This window comes from Schistocerca nitens, chromosome 7 (genome assembly GCF_023898315.1).
Source record: "Schistocerca nitens isolate TAMUIC-IGC-003100 chromosome 7, iqSchNite1.1, whole genome shotgun sequence".
Lineage (NCBI taxonomy): Eukaryota > Metazoa > Arthropoda > Insecta > Orthoptera > Acrididae > Schistocerca > Schistocerca nitens.
Genome location: NC_064620.1, coordinates 34,809,074 through 34,827,677, shown reverse-complemented (window position 1 = coordinate 34,827,677; position 18,604 = coordinate 34,809,074).

The window sequence follows — 18,604 nt, the reverse complement described above, 5'->3', positions numbered from 1 at the left end:
TTAAATTCGACTTTTCCTTATTGCAAACAAATTAGTAACTGACAACTTTCATAGGAACGATTAACATTCATAAAATGAAAACCGCACACAAATCGGGATAGGACAAACAAAAACGCAAAAAAGAAAACAAAAATCCTACATGCCACAACCACTTTTGTAAAAACGTTAATGTAGCAATCAATGCTCATACACTTCAAGGGTTGGCAATAGCGTTCCCTCTAACAGTCCCTAAGTTAAATTTACCACTCGTCACCGTACCAAGCAATGGAATTCAATATCGTCGAATAACATTAATTGGATCAGCTAGGATACGAAGTCTGTCTTCAAAGGTTATTGTCACAAAATTTACGGGCCACAGTAACTGTGTCCTCTTTAAATAAGTCGTGCAGCTCCTGGTTCCTGGCTTTATAAAACACCATTTGAGACAAACTCAGTGGTACACAATTGAGGTGTGTGATGGACTATGGACGTAATTTGCTTTATGCCGTTTTTCAGTCAAAGTGCTGAATAGATACCTCCACATTTAAATTATCTGCCCTGAAAATTTCAGCTCGATATCTTTCGTATAGGCTAATCAGTCATCTTAAGAAGTCAGTGGATGACAGGTAGGTGTCACCCTGTTTACCGCTAGTGAGTTGTGTGTCGACTGTGAGTTGTGTTTTGTCCTAAGTTATGTGATATAATGAGTGAAGTTAGTGCTAATGAGTGGAAAAATGACTTTACATACAAGAAGAAGAGAATAAACTGTGGGGGAAGTTATAGAAACAAGAAAGGAATGGAACTTCATGGCAGATTAAAATTGCGTGCCGGACCGAGACTCGAACTCGGGACCTTTGCCTTCGCGGGCAAGTGCTCTACTCCGCTGCAGAGTGAAAATCTCATTCTGGAAACATCCCCCAGGCTGTGGCTGAGCCATGTCTCCGCAATATCCTTTCTTTCAGGAGTGCTAGCTCTGCAAGGTTCGCAGAAGAGCTTCTGTTAAGTTTGGAAAGTAGCAGACGAGGTACTGGCAGAAGTAAAGCTGTGAGGCCGGGGCATGAGTCGTGCTTGGGTAGCTCAGTTGGTAGAGCACTGGCCCGCGAATGGCAAAGGTCCCGAGTTCGAGTCTCGGTCCGGCACACAGTTTTAATCTGCCAGGAAGTTTCATATCACTCCACTGCAGAGTGAAAATCTCATTCTGGAAGAAAGGAATGGTCTTGGGCACCAAAAAATTTAGGGCTGTATATTGATGTCCAAAAGAGTGTAGTGCAATAGTGACAGGCAAGAGCCAAGGAACAATATCCGATCTCTTTTATTGTTGTGGTGATAAATTTTTCTCAGGATGTGTGGAGGGAAAGGATGTTAAAGAAATAAAGAAGATGCCCGAAATTAAGAATAGAAAAACATGTAAAGGTGTATTCATTTTCTGTCTCCAGAAATTTGCTCCTTCGTCTGCTGAAAATTTCTGAAAAGGGTTTAAGAACTGTAGAGACGAAGGCTCTCCAAGATGATAGCCTTGAAGAAAGAAGAGGGAAGCATGAAAATAGCCCTCATGAAATAGGCAAGGCGATTTGTGAGTGCGTTAAGGAGAATTTTGTAACCTTTCCTCACCAAAATACACTTTTTGCAGCATCAAAATCAAGCAAGTTGTATTCTGAGAACCCAAATTTAAATATCAGGATATTATTCATCTTCTTCAAAGAGTACTACTGGGAAAAATATGCTAGTTAAGTTAATATGAAGTATCATGCATACTATAAGTTATTGAAATCTTTGGAAGTTGCATTGCGACAACCTATGTCAGACATTTGTGACTTTTGGTCTGAAAGTACCACAAAACTTAAATGTGAAGAAAACAAGGAGCTCGACCGTAGGTTAGAGTTGCAGAAAAAAGTCTTACGCAGGAAATAAGCACCGTACTGCACATTGTAAATCAGATGGCAGTATACTGTGCTTAGAATTCGACTGTGCACAGAACCTTCCATTACCAAAACTGGTGGTGAATGCACAGTTTTATAAACGGCTCCTCTGGATGTAAGGTCTTAATGTACAGTGCCATAATGATGGTTCAAGTGCTTTTTACTGTTTTATGGAGTCCGAAGGTAAGAAGGATGCACACTCTGTTTGCTCATTCCTCCGTGACTTTATATACAAGAAGCCTGAAGACCTCAAGACTATTAGGAAAATATCTATTTTTTTCTGATACTGCAGGAGGGAAGACAAAAATTTTAATATAGAAACTAACTGTAGCAGCGACAAAGTTGAGGGACATTCAAGACCTGTTGCCCTTTCTTCCTGATACAGTAAAAACTGGTATGAAGAACTTCTAGAGAGAGTAAACAGTGAAGAAGCTACTGATCCTGAACAGCAACATAAGCCATAATGGTCAAGAGCATATATTTTCTGTTAACGTACAGTTTAACTGGATAATGAAATAGTAAAAGCAATATTACAACGCAATTTTCATGATTTTTGTGGAAGTATCATGGTTTCATGGAAAAAGTGCGCAAACTGATCATAGTATTTTGGATAATATATCACAAAAAGAAGAAATATCTTCAGTATTAAGGAATGATTCTGTATGTTAAAAGTATGGTCTAGGACAGAATTGTTACACTGAAATATCATTGTTCATCAATAAGATATAAATACGCAGATCTTCAGATAACGTTTACCAGAAGTGCATATTTCGGAGTTACGGCCATAGTCCATCAAACCCCTCAATTATTATGCCACTGACCCTGCAGTGCATAATCAAAATATACACCAACATTAATCTCTCAGCACTCATCTACCTTGGACTGTGCCTCCAAAATCACAGCCGCGCCGTGTAGCCGCGCAGTCTGGGGTGCCTTGCCGCGGTTCGCGCTGTTCTCCCCGTCGGATTTTCGAGTCCTCCCTCGGGCATTGGTCTGTGTGTTGTCCTTAGCGTAAGTTAGTTTGGTCCTATAGGAACTCACCATAAATTTCCAAACTTCCAAAATCACACCAACACCGCAACCGCTCCGTTACCTTAGAGCGTGCGTGAATACAACGTCCACGAACTTAAACAACGACTTCTAGAGTCTTGTGAGCACCTGGAATACAACGAAACGCACTCTAAGTCCAGCCCGATGACTGACTATCGCTTTCAAACATAAACTAATTCAAATATTGGAACACAGTTTCACCGTAATCAGAGCGTAACTTCGCACCAGCACGCGAATCCGTTACTTCCTACACAGCATGTTCACTAATAAACTTTATTCACACTATTGTAGCGTCAATTAACCTATTCCTCCACATATACGATCGTAGCAAAAGTCTCTCCAGCGCTCAAATCAATTACTCTAACGTATCCAACTTTCTCTCGCGGAACAATATACTGTAAATTGAAACAGATACACTGTTAAACACGTCTAACACATCGGTCACACCACGTTCTGATCAATTGCGCCGACCGAGTACTAGCTCAATAATTCAATGAAACTTCTTGACGATATTCTCACCAGATTCATTAGTCTCGATCCCACCTATATCCGCAATTTACTGTCTTTCACATTGACTTTTAGACTCGATAATTAATTAGAGTTTGAACCCACCAGCTCTTGCGTAGGCTTACCTAGCAAGTCTCTGAATTGAACATCTAAATCGCAAAAACGATAGCGGAACCAATTTAAACCATCACCTTACAATTCCAATGCTTTTAAGATTTAAATGTAAGGTCTTCAAAGGACTTCGTCTCGTTGAAAAGCGGCCAGATCGATGTGAATGATACCTCTGCCTCTGACGGCTGATGTCTGTCTACTGCCGGCCTGAGGGGACTCTTTGCCGCAACTTACTCGTTCTGTCAGGGGCGGTCAGAAGCTCCCTTTTCTACGACGGTTGCCCACAAGGAGACTTTAGTTACAGAACGTACATACATTTACACTCCTGGAAATTGAAATAAGAACACCGTGAATTCATTGTCCCAGGAAGGGGAAACTTTGTTGACACATTCCTGGGGTCAGATACATCACATGATCACACTGACAGATCCACAGGCACATAGACACAGGCAACAGAGCATGCACAATGTCGGCACTAGTACAGTGTATATCCACCTTTCGCAGCAATGCAGGCTGCTATTCTCCCATGGAGACGATCGTAGAGATGCTGGATGTAGTCCTGTGGAACGGCTTGCCATGCCATTTCCACCTGGCGCCTCAGTTGGACCAGCGTTCGTGCTGGACGTGCAGACCGCGTGAGACGACGCTTCATCCAGTCCCAAACATGCTCAATGGGGGACAGATCGGGAGATCTTGCTGGCCAGGGTAGTTGACTTACACCTTCTAGAGCACGTTGGGTGGCACGGGATACATGCGGACGTGCATTGTCCTGTTGGAACAGCAAGTTCCCTTGCCGGTCTAGGAATGGTAGAACGATGGGTTCGATGACGGTTTGGATATACCGTGCACTATTCAGTGTCCCCTCGACGATCACCAGTGGTGTACGGCCACTGTAGGAGATCGCTCCCCACACCATGATGCCGGGTGTTGGCCCTGTGTGCCTCGGTCGTATGCAGTCCTGATTGTGGCGCTCACCTGCACGGCGCCAAACACGCATACGACCATCAATGGCACCAAGGCAGAAGCGACTCTCATCGCTGAAGACGACACGTCTCCATTCGTCCCTCCATTCACGCCTGTCGCGACACCACTGGAGGCGGGCTGCACGATGTTGGGGCGTGAGCGGAAGACGGCCTAACGGTGTGCGGGACCGTAGCCCAGCTTCATGGAGACGGTTGCGAATGGTCCTCGCCGATACCCCAGGAGCAACAGTGTCCCTAATTTGCTGGGAAGTGGCGGTGCGGTCCCCTACGGCACTGCGTAGGATCCTACGGTCTTGGCGTGCATACGTGCGTCGCTGCGGTCCGGTCCCAGGTCGACGGGCACGTGCACCTTCCGCCGACCACTGGCGACAACATCGATGTACTGTGGAGACCTCACGCCCCACGTGTTGAGCAATTCGGCGGTACGTCCACCCGGCCTCCCGCATGCCCACTATACGCCCTCGCTCAAAGTCCGTCAACTGCACATACGGTTCACGTCCACGCTGTCGCGGCATGCTACCAGTGTTAAAGACTGCGATGGAGGTCCGTATGCCACGGCAAACTGGCTGACACTGACGGCGGCGGTGCACAAATGCTGCGCAGCTAGCGCCATTCGACGGCCAACACCGCGGTTCCTGGTGTGTCCACTGTTCCGTGCGTGTGATCATTGCTTGTACAGCCCTCTCGCAGTGTCCGGAGGAAGTATGGTGGGTCTGACACACCGGTGTCAATGTGTTCTTTTTTCCATTTCCAGGAGTGTATGTTGTAGCGGATCAAAGTCTGTGAAGGCACCCAAAAGCTTTTTTTCCGTCACAGTGTGAAACACAATCACCTTCTTTGGTAACTGATGGCCAGTTGCCACTTTACGATATTCGTGTCGATGTCATTTATTTTGTTGCTCAGTGGACACGACTGTCTACAACGCTTAGTATCACTTTTCCAATACAATTCCCTGAGTATCTATTACACTCCATTGCCGACGTTCCATTTGTATTTATATTCATTTTAGCAACGTATTTCAAAACTTCAACCTTTAAACTAATCTTCAAAGTCATTTTCCTTCTTTTTTGGCAGGTTGGTTGGTTGGCTGCTCGATTTGGTGGAGGGGACCAAACAGCGAGGTCATCGGCCCCATCGGGTTAGTGAATGATGCGAAAGGAAGTCGGTCGTGGCTTTTCAAAGGAACCATTCCGACATTTGCCTGAAGCGATTTAGGGAAATCACGGCAAACCTAAATCAGGATGGCCAGGTGCGAGTGTGAACTTCTTCCTTACGAATGCCATCTCGCTCTGTCGTCCTAGCCAGAATTATGACGTCGTCATCAAACCTTAAAGTTTTTATTTCTGTTTCCTTAAATTCATTTCTCTTTCCGCTTTCGGTCATATGGGAGATGGCTACGACGTATCTCATCCTCTTTTCAGTTAGTGCCTCTCTTGTATGTTCTTCTTCTGTCAGAACTGTAGTCTAGTTTTGTACAAGTTTTAGAAAACATTTCTCTCCCTGTATTTTATCCCGTATTACTTCAGAGTTCCAAATCGTGTATTCTAGTCAGCTTAGACAATAACTTTATCTGTAGCTAAAAGTCCTATAAAGTCCAAGTTCAACCTGTCTACTAAGATGTATGGCCAATAGTAGCTCGTGTGTTCTACATTTCTCTCCAACCCAAGAGCACCTTCTTCCAGATTGGTTTCTAGCATTCCTTCCACAATCCGGTGGATAATTCGTTCAAGTGATCTACAAGAACGACACACTAAACCCAAAATTCAGTAGTATTCAGATCTTTTAGGGCCTGCCTTCTTTGCTATTAAGAATCTACGTCCTTCTTCAAGCTCGAGGGTATCAAACCTATCTCAGTGCGTTTGTACACCAAATCGATTACTTTCTTCATTGATGATTCTCTAGGAGATCTTAATAATTCTGCGGAAATGTTGGATTATTGCATTAGCCACCTCATATTCATTTACTTGCTACTCTCTTTCCACAATATTGTCGTCAAATAACTTTTTTATAGCCCGTGTACATGTTCAGTGTTTTTTCGCCTTATATTTTTGCCTAGGTCCTAGGTTGCCATCTATGATCTTTACTCTTCGTACATCCATATTTAAATTCGAAGATGGTGGGACAACAGATAGTATAATTTTTTATTGAAAATAAAACTCCTCCAGCTGTACTTAAGGTTTCATATTTATTTGGCTACTAGTTTCCACGTTGCGTTAACGTCATCTTCAGGCCCGTACACTTTGATAATATCAGTTGCGTGTGGCTGAGTACTAGATGTCCGCGGTGAGACCAATACGTGATCCATGTGGAGCACTTATTGGTCTCTCCGCGGACTTCTGGTAGTCAGCCACACACAGTTTATATCATGAGTGTACTGGTCTGAAGATGACGTTGAAGCAATGTCGAATCTAGTAGGCAAATAAATATGAAATCATAAGTACAGCTGGAGGAGTTTCATTTTCAATAAAATACTATGATCTTTATGTTTATACAGATGTTTATCGTTCCTCCTAGGTATTAAATTAATTTTCCTACAAGGAAATTTTAGGCATCTATATTTCATATCGTTTGTTTCACTCATTAAATAATTATGTTCCCCTGTTATCAATAAATATCAACCAAATACAATGCGCTCTTAGACAAAAAAGACGTACCAAGAAGGAATTATCAGAATGAGATGGAAACCGGTAGATGTGATGTACAAGAACAGGCAAACAAATTACTACAATTTAAGAAAAATTTGATGATTTCTTCAAGAGAAAGAGCTTCACAAATTGAGCGTTGGTCCACGCCTGGCTCATATCCAAGCAGTTATTCAGCTTGGCATTCATCGATAGAGTAGCTCGGTGCCCTCCTGGTCCTAAGATGTTTCGAGGACTGAGACTGCAGTTCACGTGGGACGTTGCTGCTGTGTTTGGGGGTAGTACATAGTTGGGGTAATCATGCAGAGTACGGTGGCCTTGAAGCTTTCCCTGACGCAAATATTGTAGCGTGGAAGACAAGGAATATAACAGAGACTTCAGGTATACTTGTTAAGTTGCCGTATGGTACTTTGGTTCCAGATAAACCCTTGGTACTGCCAACAAGCAGGAAGAAGAAGTTGGCCGCTGACGAGTACATGTTCATTTGGGCCAAAGTAGGCCATGAAAATCGTAAAAGAAAAGTAGTTGGTGACTTGATGTTGTGTTATAGACATTTATGGCCAACTGGGCAGTAGGTAGTCATATTGTCGAGATGGTCGGATGGTCCTGCTTATAATGCTCCAGACTTTGGGAGACATCAGGCCACCTTGCTGGCTAAGGTAAGATTTGGCAAGGGAGAAGAGAAGTAGGAACTCTCGCCGTGTGGGAGCTGGAGGAATGTACCTGAAACGTAACCCCAGGATGGCATGCCATGAAGAGCAACAAATTGGAGAATAGTGTAATCTCGGCGTATCGCTGTGCTGTAAGGGTGCCTCGGATGAGAACCCAAGGGGTTCTGGCACCCCAGACCTTCATTCCTGGTTCTCTGGCCGTATGGCGGCCGACAGTCAGGCTGGTATCCGAAGGCTGCTGGGGACGTCTTCAGACATATATTCGCCAGTCATCAGTGCTCAGTTCGACGCGGGACTTATCACTGAAGACAATTCTACTTCAGTCAGTGATACTCCATGCCGAAGCCTAGCTATTTCTAAGAAGTGAAGACACCGGTCTCCGGGCTAACGCAATCACGCACACATAACCTCCTTCGATTGGAGGTCACATAGTCCGTCCCTAGCGTAAACCTCTAAAGAAGGTGACCGATTTCGCCTGATACAAAATGGCTCTGAGCACTATGGGACTCAACTGCTGAGGTCATTAGTTCCCTAGAACTTAGAACTAGTTAAACCTAACTAACCTAAGGACATCACAAACATCCATGCCCGAGGCAGGATTCGAACCTGCGACCGTAGCGGTCTTGCGGTTCCAGACTGCAGCGCCTTTAACCGCACGGCCACTTCGGCCGGCTCGCCTGATACATAAAACTCACTACAGTCCACAACCACCTACGGGTCTCTAGGTACAGAAGCGCCCTTGGCTTCTTCTACTAAATACGAAATACGTACGAACACTCTCCTACTTTCAACGACCCCAGGAAAGCGAATCAACCCGACATACTTTGACGCCACGTATGCAGGAGAGCTTCTGTAAAGTTTGGAAAATAGGAGACGAGGTACTGGCAGAAGTAAAGTCGTGTTTGGGTAGCTCAGTTGGTAGAGTACTTGCCCGCGAAAGGCAAAGGTCCCGAGTTCGAGTCTCGGTCCGGAACACAGTTTTAATCTGCCAGGAAGTTTCATATCGGCGCACACTCTGCTGCTGAGTGAAAATCTCATTCTGGCACAATATTGGCTGCTAATGGCAACAGGTGGCGGGACTGGAGGTATCAAATGGTGAGCACAGTATGAGGCTACGGAGCGTAATTGAACTGCTTAGTCGACGAGTAAGTCACAACAGTGCTACCGCGCTGGTGGTGTTGATACAAAGCAGATCAGTGGCAAGTAAAGAAAAAGAAAAAATTGCATTGTATCTACAACAACAGTTACCGAAGTCGACATTTCGTCAGAGAGAAGCCGAAGGAATTTAACAGACTGAGAAATAAGACGCAAATGAAATATTAACGTTTCTGCAAGATGAGTTCGTGGAATGTGTGGTGTCCTGTACGCTTGAATGTGCGGACAATATACATGAGCATGAGGAGGACAATCATAGCGATACGTGCTTAACAAATGAAAGTGATATTGAAACAAATGTAGAACCGTGTAGTTCATCATCCTTGTCGGACAGGGAGTTAGAAATCCCGTCTCCAGTGAAACGGGTGCAAAACATAATTAAGTAGTGGGAAGATCACACACAACCTAGAGGAAAAAAGTTATGAACAGATTTCGATTAAGTCCGCGGCAATATCACCGTGCAGTGCACAAGCAGAACTAGGGATATTCAAGTGGGGACAACACTCACTTGGTACAAAAACTGATCTGCGCTTTTCAAGGATGCTCGATACTACTTACAGGATGTGCGTGACAATGATATACTACGTTATGCACAACAAATTGCCCGACATAGATTGCAGTGATTTCAGGGGAAACAGTGGAATGTTGCATAACTTCAAACAGTGCTGCAGAATTGGAAGACGTAAGGTAACAAAGTTTCAAGCAAAGATTGAACTTGAGGATGCACAGCGAACTGCAGAACTGGCCCGAAGATTTGTAGATGAGATAAGGAATCTTATCCAATCCTTCAGCTCGAATGTTTTCAACTCCGACCAACCGGGATTTGAAGAGGAAAGAAGAGGTACCAAGAGAGCCGCATCAACATCAACTAACATCGATACCTTAACGCATTATTATACAGTTATGCCGACTGTCAATCTGGATGATAAATTGGCTGGAAACTTCTTTATTGCGCTGCAGGAGTTGGAGGCTCTCTGTTCCCTACGATTCTCTCTCGTGTGTGTGATCTTACAGGGGCAGCAGGTAAAATGATAAGAGAAGTGCTTTTGGCCAATAGCTGGTCAAAATAACTTGGTTTTACTTGATTCCCGGTATACTTATACTCCTGTACAGCAAAGGACCCCTCCTGAGAAGTGTGTGACATTGCAGGTCATGCTGTCCGGAACCACTGAACAAATTCGACCTAGGGATGTTTGTTTTTTCAGTGAGTGTAAGACATATTATAGCAATATTTAAAGCTGGGCTTAAAAGATAGCCGGTTTCACGATTACCTCCACGACAGACTGTTTCGCATTCAGTTCTATGCCATCGTATTCCATCAGTTCTCATCACCCCCCTTACATCCACACAATTATGTACCCATTTTTTTTAAAGAGAGGATACGTAGGTGAACCTTCTGCATAGTTTGTAGCTCCCAAGGAGTTCCTCTTCGATCTTGGTGTTGCCAACCTTTGTGATCACTGTGGGGAGCAATTTTTCATTCGATATTCATGGTGCAACCTAATGCTTTGTTTCGAACATTTCTTGAATGTCGACGATCTCCATTTTGTAAAATGTAATACCCACATACCATAGAAGTTTGATCTCTTCACCACCAGGACACTCATTTTCAGTCGTCCTCCTGATGCACATGGTGAGTGATTAGCAGCTAATACTTTTGCTGTCGTAATTGTTAACAAGATACTTTGAAATGAACCACACTAAAGTTTAAACTCGCTAGCAAGGTGTACTTTGTGAGACCAAGCATTGAGGAGAGTGGTTGTAAAAGATCGCATGAAATTAGCGGATGACATTGGGTAGTTCCAGACGAGAAACCCAGCAACTACAATGACTTACTGTAGAGACTTATAGAGGATGCAGTACAACGTTGGAGAATCTCCTCAAAAGACACACATTTCTATAGTCAATGTTAAGAGAGGCTCGAGGTGGCATGCCACAGAACAACGGATGACTGGGAACGAATAATTTGGAGTGGTGAGTTACGCTATACCCTGTGGCAAGCCAATTAAAGTGCCTGGATTTGACGAATGCCTGGAGAACTTCAACTGTCATTATGTGCAGTGCCAACAGTGAGGTATGGAAGACGGTAAGGGGGGTGTTTTTCTTGGCTTTAGGGGAGATTTCCTTATGGGGCTTCAAAAAAGAGTAATGGCGAAAGGATATTAACACTTACGACAGCACTGTACACTGCGTGCAGCAGAGGAACAGTTCAGAGGTGATGATTGTTTCCATCAGCATGACAATGCTCCCTTTCGTAAAGCAGCACCTGTGAGGCACAGTTTTGTTGACTTTAAAATCCGTGAAATTGACTGATGTGCCCACAATCCGGACTTCAACCCAATGGAACAACTGTGAGTGAGTTTGTAACTCAAATTCGCTCCAGATCCCACCGTCCAACATCCATCCCTCCTCTGGTTTCGACTCCTGAGGAAAAATGCGCTGCCGTTTCTCTACAGATTATCAGTCACCTAACTGAAGGTGTCCCCAGCAGAGATCAAGCCGTGGGACATGCAAAGGGTCGATATGCACCATATTAATGTCCACTAATAGATTTCAGGTAGCTTTGATTAGATAAAGTATGTAGCCAAAGAACAACTCACAAAGTAGTACCGAACTGCAGGAAAAACTACAGACACCATACAAAGTCTATCAGTGGCAACACTGATGAATATAGTGTACTGCTCATAAACATTGCCACAGATCTACCTCGTTCGATTACACGATTGTTACATTACATTAATACCTGTTCCATAGATCATGAATAAGACATTTCGTAAATACGTGAAACATTTCAGTTTAACAAAAGTTTTCATTACACAACATATACATAGTTACTACTTAACACCTAAGAATTTGTCTATTGAGTGGAAGCAGTTGTCATTCAGAAATTCTTGTAACTTGTTTTTAAATGTAGGTTAACTGTCTATCAGACTTTTAACGTTATTTGGCAAATGAACGTAGATTTTTGTGGCAGCATAAATCACCCCTTTCAGTGCCAAAGTCAGATTTACTCCAGAATAGCGAAGATCATCTTTCCTTCTAGTGCTGCAGGTATGCACTTCATCATTATTTTTTAATTGGGATGGTTTATCAATAACAAATTTCATAAGTGAATACATCTTGCGAAGGTACTGTGAGTGTCCCAAGTTTCTTAAATAAATGTCTGCAAGGCGATCTTGGGTGGGCTCCATCTATTATTATGATTGCACACTTTTGTGCAATGAATACATTTTCTCTTAATGATGAATTACCTCAAAATATGATGCCATGTGAAAGCAGCGAATGAAAATAGGAATAGCTGGCTAATTTACTGATATGTTTATCACCAAAATTCGCAGTAAACCTCATAGCATAAGGAGCTGAACCTAACTGTTTCAGCAGATCGTCAATTCAATTTCTCATCAATGCTTACGCCCAGAAACTTTCAATATTCTGCCTTAGCCACAGACTTGTGTTTAAATATATTTATCAATAGTGTTATGCCATTTACTGTACAGAACTGTACGTACTGTGTTTTCTCAAAATTAAGTCAGGCTCCATTTCCAAAGAACCACATAATAATTTTCTGAAAGACATTATTTCGAATATCCTCAGCTAATTCTTGCCTGTTAGGTGTGGTTACTACACTTGTACCATCAGGAAAAAGAAGTAGTTCTGCATCTTCATGAATACAGAGTGGCAAGTCTTCAATAAGGGACCCAAGATTAAACCCTGTGGGACACCATTCTTTAGACCTCCCCTGTTAGAGGAATCTGCTGATGTGTGCAGACTATCTGTACTGTTAATTTCTACCTTCTGTATTCTTCCAGTTAAATATGACTGTCAATCAATCAACTGAAACCAAAACGAATTACTCAATATCTCGGAGTATGTGCCTGTAGCGACCTATACTGGAACGACTCCATGAAAGTATGTTCAGGATACGGGGATATCCGACTGATATTCATTAGTAGGATGCAAAGGACATTTAATGCTTCCGAAAAACAAGTAACTTTCGCTAGACTGGCGATTACTTTACATCAGTGTCGGTTTCTTAGCAGATAGGACCATTGGAAGACAGAGAGATATCCAAAGACTTAACGGCGTGATTCGTCTTGGTAATAATCATCAATAAAGTGATAATACTTTGGAGATACTCATCAAACGAAGTGGCAGACCGTATAAACGTGATTCCGTGCCATATAGAGAGCTTTAATAATCAGCACGCTGTTCAGAACTAACTAAGGTGTGTGTTACTTCACAGTATTTATATCGTGCCAAAAGGTCATGAAAGGAAACTTTAAAGAAATTCGATCTCGTATGGATTACCGGACGTTGTTCCTTCAGCGTGTTATTCACGAACTGAACTATAAAATGTAGGCGGAGACAGAGGGTGGGGTAGCTTTGTAATGATATTCGCTTCAAAGATATCTTCCGCACTACAGTATTTTATGTGTAGATGCACCCAAACCCTTTTAATTCTGGCGAAATGGACGCAGATTTCCCAAGCATTGTTTACAAATTCAATGTGAAAGAACACAGATTGATAGAATGAGGAAAGATTCTATTTGGATTTACTTTTTTTTGTTGTTGTTGTTGTAGTCTTCAGTCCAGAGACTAGTTTGATGCAGCTCTCCAAGCTACTCTATCCTGTGCAAGCTTATTCATCTACTGCAACCTAGACATTTCTGAATCTGATAAATGTATTCATCTCTTGGTCTCCCTCTACGATTTTTATCCACGCTGCCCCCCAATACTAAATTGATGATGCCTCAGAAAATGCCCTACCAACCGATCCCTTCTCATAGTCAAGTTGTGCCATAAATTCCTTTTCTGCCCAATTTGATTCAGTACCTCCTCATTATTTACGTTATTTAGCCATCTAATCTTCGACATTCTGCTGTAGCACCACATTTTGAAGGCTTCTACTCTCTTCTGGTCTAATGTTTCACTTCCATACATGGCTACACCCCATACAAATACTTTCAGAAAAGACTTCCTGTCGTTTTAATCTCTACTCGATGTCTACAAACTTCTCTTCTTCAGAAACGCTTTCTTTGCCATCACCAGTCTACATTTTATATCCTCTCGACATCGACCATCATCTGCTATTTTGCTCCCCAGATAGCAAAACTCATCTACTACTTTAAGTGTCGCATTTCCTAATATAATTCCCTCAACTTGACTTACCATGCACGAAAACAGTACAGCAACAGGTACGGATAGAGATGTATTGCATTGAACTGTTTCAGACCGTGCCTTTAACGCATCCGTTACTGGCAATTGTCGCAGCCTATATGTAGGACTGTGATTGTTCACAGTAGGACTGTATCGTATAGAATAACAGGCTTTTTCCCTAGATTTTACTTCCAAAAGCACTGTAAAACACTGTGCACTAGCTTGGGAGCTGTTAACATTATGTTCGCATACACAAAGCAGCTACGCACACAACGTTTGTGGACATTATTGAGTGCTTGTAATAACTTCAGCGGTGCCGTAAAATGGTGAACCATCTCTGGCGCCACAGACAGTTGAATGGTAGAGCCTACAACATACTGCCGGCATTTGATTTCCAGGTGGGCGGCTGAGATGAAATACTGCGGCCTACAGGTTTACGGTGTATCCATCATATTCTGACAAAGTCAAATGATGAGTCTGACAACTGTCGAAGTGTATTTGTCTTTCAACGCCGGAAACACGAGAGATTTTTCCACCTCTGAAGTGAAATGAACTGCATGTCTCAACATAGGAAGCCAATATTGCAAAACTATTAACAGCACATTTTTCGTTGGGTTCTTGTTTCATATCACGTTACCTATTGTAACCATGCAGCTTAAGTTCATGTGAATATTTATAAAATAGTGGCTCATTCTCTCAGAGATGAATAAAAAACTGATACAAATCCTTAACCAAGCAGTATTCAATTGCTACTGGTTGGTAGAATGCTCAGTTTAGATAATTCTACAGATTTATAGATGTGTGATTATATTTTACCAATAACGGTTTTTTGTTCTAGGTGGGTCACACAGTTAAAACTAATATTGAACGTGACATTCGCTGCAGATACAATGCACGTAAATTCAGTTACTTTTAGCGATAGCAATTTCCAAGACGTAAAAACAAAAAATGAACTTTTCATTGTCATAACCACAGAGTTAACATCATACAGCAGTTACAGATGTTAACTTACACGGAATAATAGCTGTGTCAGGGAGCTACTTTGAAGAAAGTTATAAAAATTTCGGTAAAAACGACACAAAAAATGCAATACTTGTCCCAGTGTCCACAAAAATAAAGGTCAAAGCGTTAATGTAACGCAGGGAGTAGTGTAAAACACGTAGTTGGCCAGCCTTGTTGCTTTTCACTGTCAATCAAATCCATTTCAGGTGTCAGCGATACCTGAAGGGGTCATGTTTTACTGTGGGATGTAGTTCATATAATGTTTTCTGTTATAACGTATTCAGCTGATTCTGGGGCGATTCATAAAGAAACGGTGGCTTCTAAGGGCTTTATCCACACCACATATGTAGCAGTTTTGAATTCACAGGTATAACACTATTCAGGATTACAGTTGCATGCTGTTTAATGCACTGTAAAATAACACATCTATGACATAAAATTAGGTTTGAAGACGACGTTCGACAAAACTGTGTTTTATTAATTCACAGTTTTCGTATGCTAAATGATACAGATGTTTTACTTACATATTCTCTTCCGTTAAAGACTGCTGTGCATTGTTACTAACTTCCGCCACAATAGTATTGACAAAAGTTATTTGCTTTACGCTGTTAGTAAACCTCGCTGTGAAACCGTTTGTTTATGGATCCTCGTATCAAAATTCGTACACCTCTGTGAAAAAGCGTTTTCATGTTGAGTAAAGTTTTCATGTATTCTCGTACATTAGCCATTTCAGAAACGGTAGCGTACTCAGTCCTACTTATCAGATATTACGGTACCGGGTTCCTGCTTCCAATACAAAGCTCAACGAAGGACATTTTCTTGTACTATAGGTCTTAACCTGGTAAGTTTATAATAAAATGCGTTTTACTTTTCAACGCGAGCTACAATAATTGGTTATCAAATTCGAAGCTGTTTGCGTAAGTCAGAACTTGCGACGATGGGAAGCTGACAGTTCTATTTTCCAGTATTTCTCTCACGGGTAAGCACCTGGAACACTGATTAACCTACTCTTCCATTGTTAGTGAAGGGAGGAGTATGAACATTTTGGTCACGGTCTCAGTTTCGGTATATACATGGCTCAAGTAGGTAGTGATCCGAAAATATTGTTTGTACACAGTGATTTTTTTCTTCTCTGTGTCAATAACATAAACTCAGTAGCGGCAGATGATTTTAGTGTCTTCAGTAATGCTCCTTGTAATCAACAAGGGAGCTCAGCTTTTTGTGTGTGGAGATTTTGGAAAGGAGGGAGGGAGGGAGGGAGGGAGGGAAGGCGGGAGGAGCAGCGTGGTACGTCCTCACTTGTGTATGCCAGTTAAGATACACTGCGTAAAAGAATTAAATGATCACTTCTTCGGAACCCTGTAATTTCAAGCCATTGCGAGACTGAAGTTTGATATTTGGGTAATAGGTGCCTACAACCTCCTCCTGTAAAGATGAGAAAGCGTAGCAGACCGGCCGGGGTGACCGAGCGGTTCTAGGCGCTACAGTCTGGAACCGCGCGACGAAGGAAAGCTGACAGTTCTATTTTCCAGTATTTCTCTCACGGGTAAGCACCTGGAACACTGATTAATTTACTCTTCCCTTGTTAGTGAAAGGAGGAGTATGAACATTTTGGTCACGGGATCAGTTTCGTTATATACGTGGCTCAAGTAGGTAGTGATCCGAAAATATTTTTTGTACACAGTGATTTTTCTTTTCATTGTGAATAATATAAACTCAGTGGTGGCAGATCATATTAGTGTCTTGAGTAACGCTCCTTGTAATGGAGGTTTTGGAAAGGAGGGAGGGAGGGACGGAGGGAGAAGCAAGGTGATAAGTCCTCACTTGATATGCCAGTTAAGAGACGCTGCGTAAAAGAATTAGAAAGTTCACTTTTCTGGAACCCCGTAATGTCCAGCCATTGCGACACTTAAGTTTGATATTTGGGTAACATGTGCATACAACGTCCTCCTGTAATGATGAGAAAGCGTAGCACCTTATGACGTCACCCTCGGGTTGGACGACACTTCTAGCGGCGAGGTTACGACACTCGCGAAAAATGGTCCCAGCTGAGAAGTTGACGTCACTTGTGGGGTGGGTATAAAGACGTCACGTCGACACTAAACGTCATCACAGTTCTGCCCAATGTCTTCACATCCTTTAACACTGCTGATGCCCTCTGGTGCTACGACCCTTCTCTAAGGATATTGTGCGACTACATCGCCACCAAACGTGATTTCATTCGTTTGGAGAGCAGTTAAACCTTAATTTTTCCTCTCCTGTACTGCTTGGAACCACTAGGGACCGTTCAAAACCATCCTGAACGTGACCCGAAGCACCTACTGTTGTTTATTCTATTACAGCGCTTCTGTTTTGTGTTATTCTGTGGCGTGACCAAGGAGAGATCCGACATTGACACATTTGCGAATAAAACGGCAAATTGTCCCTCTGAGACCCCACAGTTCGGCAGAACTCTCGGTGACTCCTGCTCGTCTTTACTGAGAATTTAAAAAATGCATCTCTGCAGACAGAAACTGTGACGAGAGTTACAGGAATCTACAAAGACAGACTTTGCTGCTGCTCTTTCACCACTACAAAGCTGCTCTTGCGCCTGACAGTAGGCTGTCCAAAATCGGGGGGTGTCAAAGTGGTTGCCGGCCTCTGACTGTACAGGTGCACCTTCTTTTTTTTAATTCGCTGCTTTCGAGGATTTCACTGAGCTGAGCGGTTTTAGAGTGACCCTTCGTCGATATATTTATGCATGTATCCATGTCGCATCCGCTTGTGGTCACGCACAGGGGACACAAAGTAGAAGCTTTGAAAAAGCATTAGCGGCCTTAACTCGTTTGGATCACATTCCAGTTTCGTTTGATGGTTTTCAAAGATCGCTTGTGGTTTCAACCAGTACACGTGCAGTCACGATGCTCTCGAAACGGATGTGGTCACGTTCGAAAGAGATGCAGCCCCACAGTGTCCTTAGAGAAGGGTTTCAGCAGCGTTGAAGGTTGTCAAGAATGTCTTTGTGTTGCTCATCGCACTGCGGGGTGTCGTTTCAGACTGCAAAATATGGGGAATGAACGCTCCAGGGATTCGGGAGGTTTTATTTACGCCCCATATGGTACATTGCGAGGCCTTTCCGTACCGCTTCTGAGCGGGTGAGTGTCTGAAATCTATTCCGCGGCGAATCATAAGACAATTGCGTGATTTCAGTGCTGGGCGTCGTGGCTCTGAGCTCTATCACAAAGACGTCAAACGAGTGGGGTGCATTGTGGGTAAGAGGGGTTGTGCTGACCTTCCGATTGTGTGATACATTCGCGGTGACACTGTACAGAATTGTGGTGAAATTCGGTGCCAATATGGCATATTTAACCCACATTACAAGTCATATGAACTTTTGAGGAGTGACCTTTTCTTCGTATTGTGGCTTCGCAACTAGTGCGCGATCACCC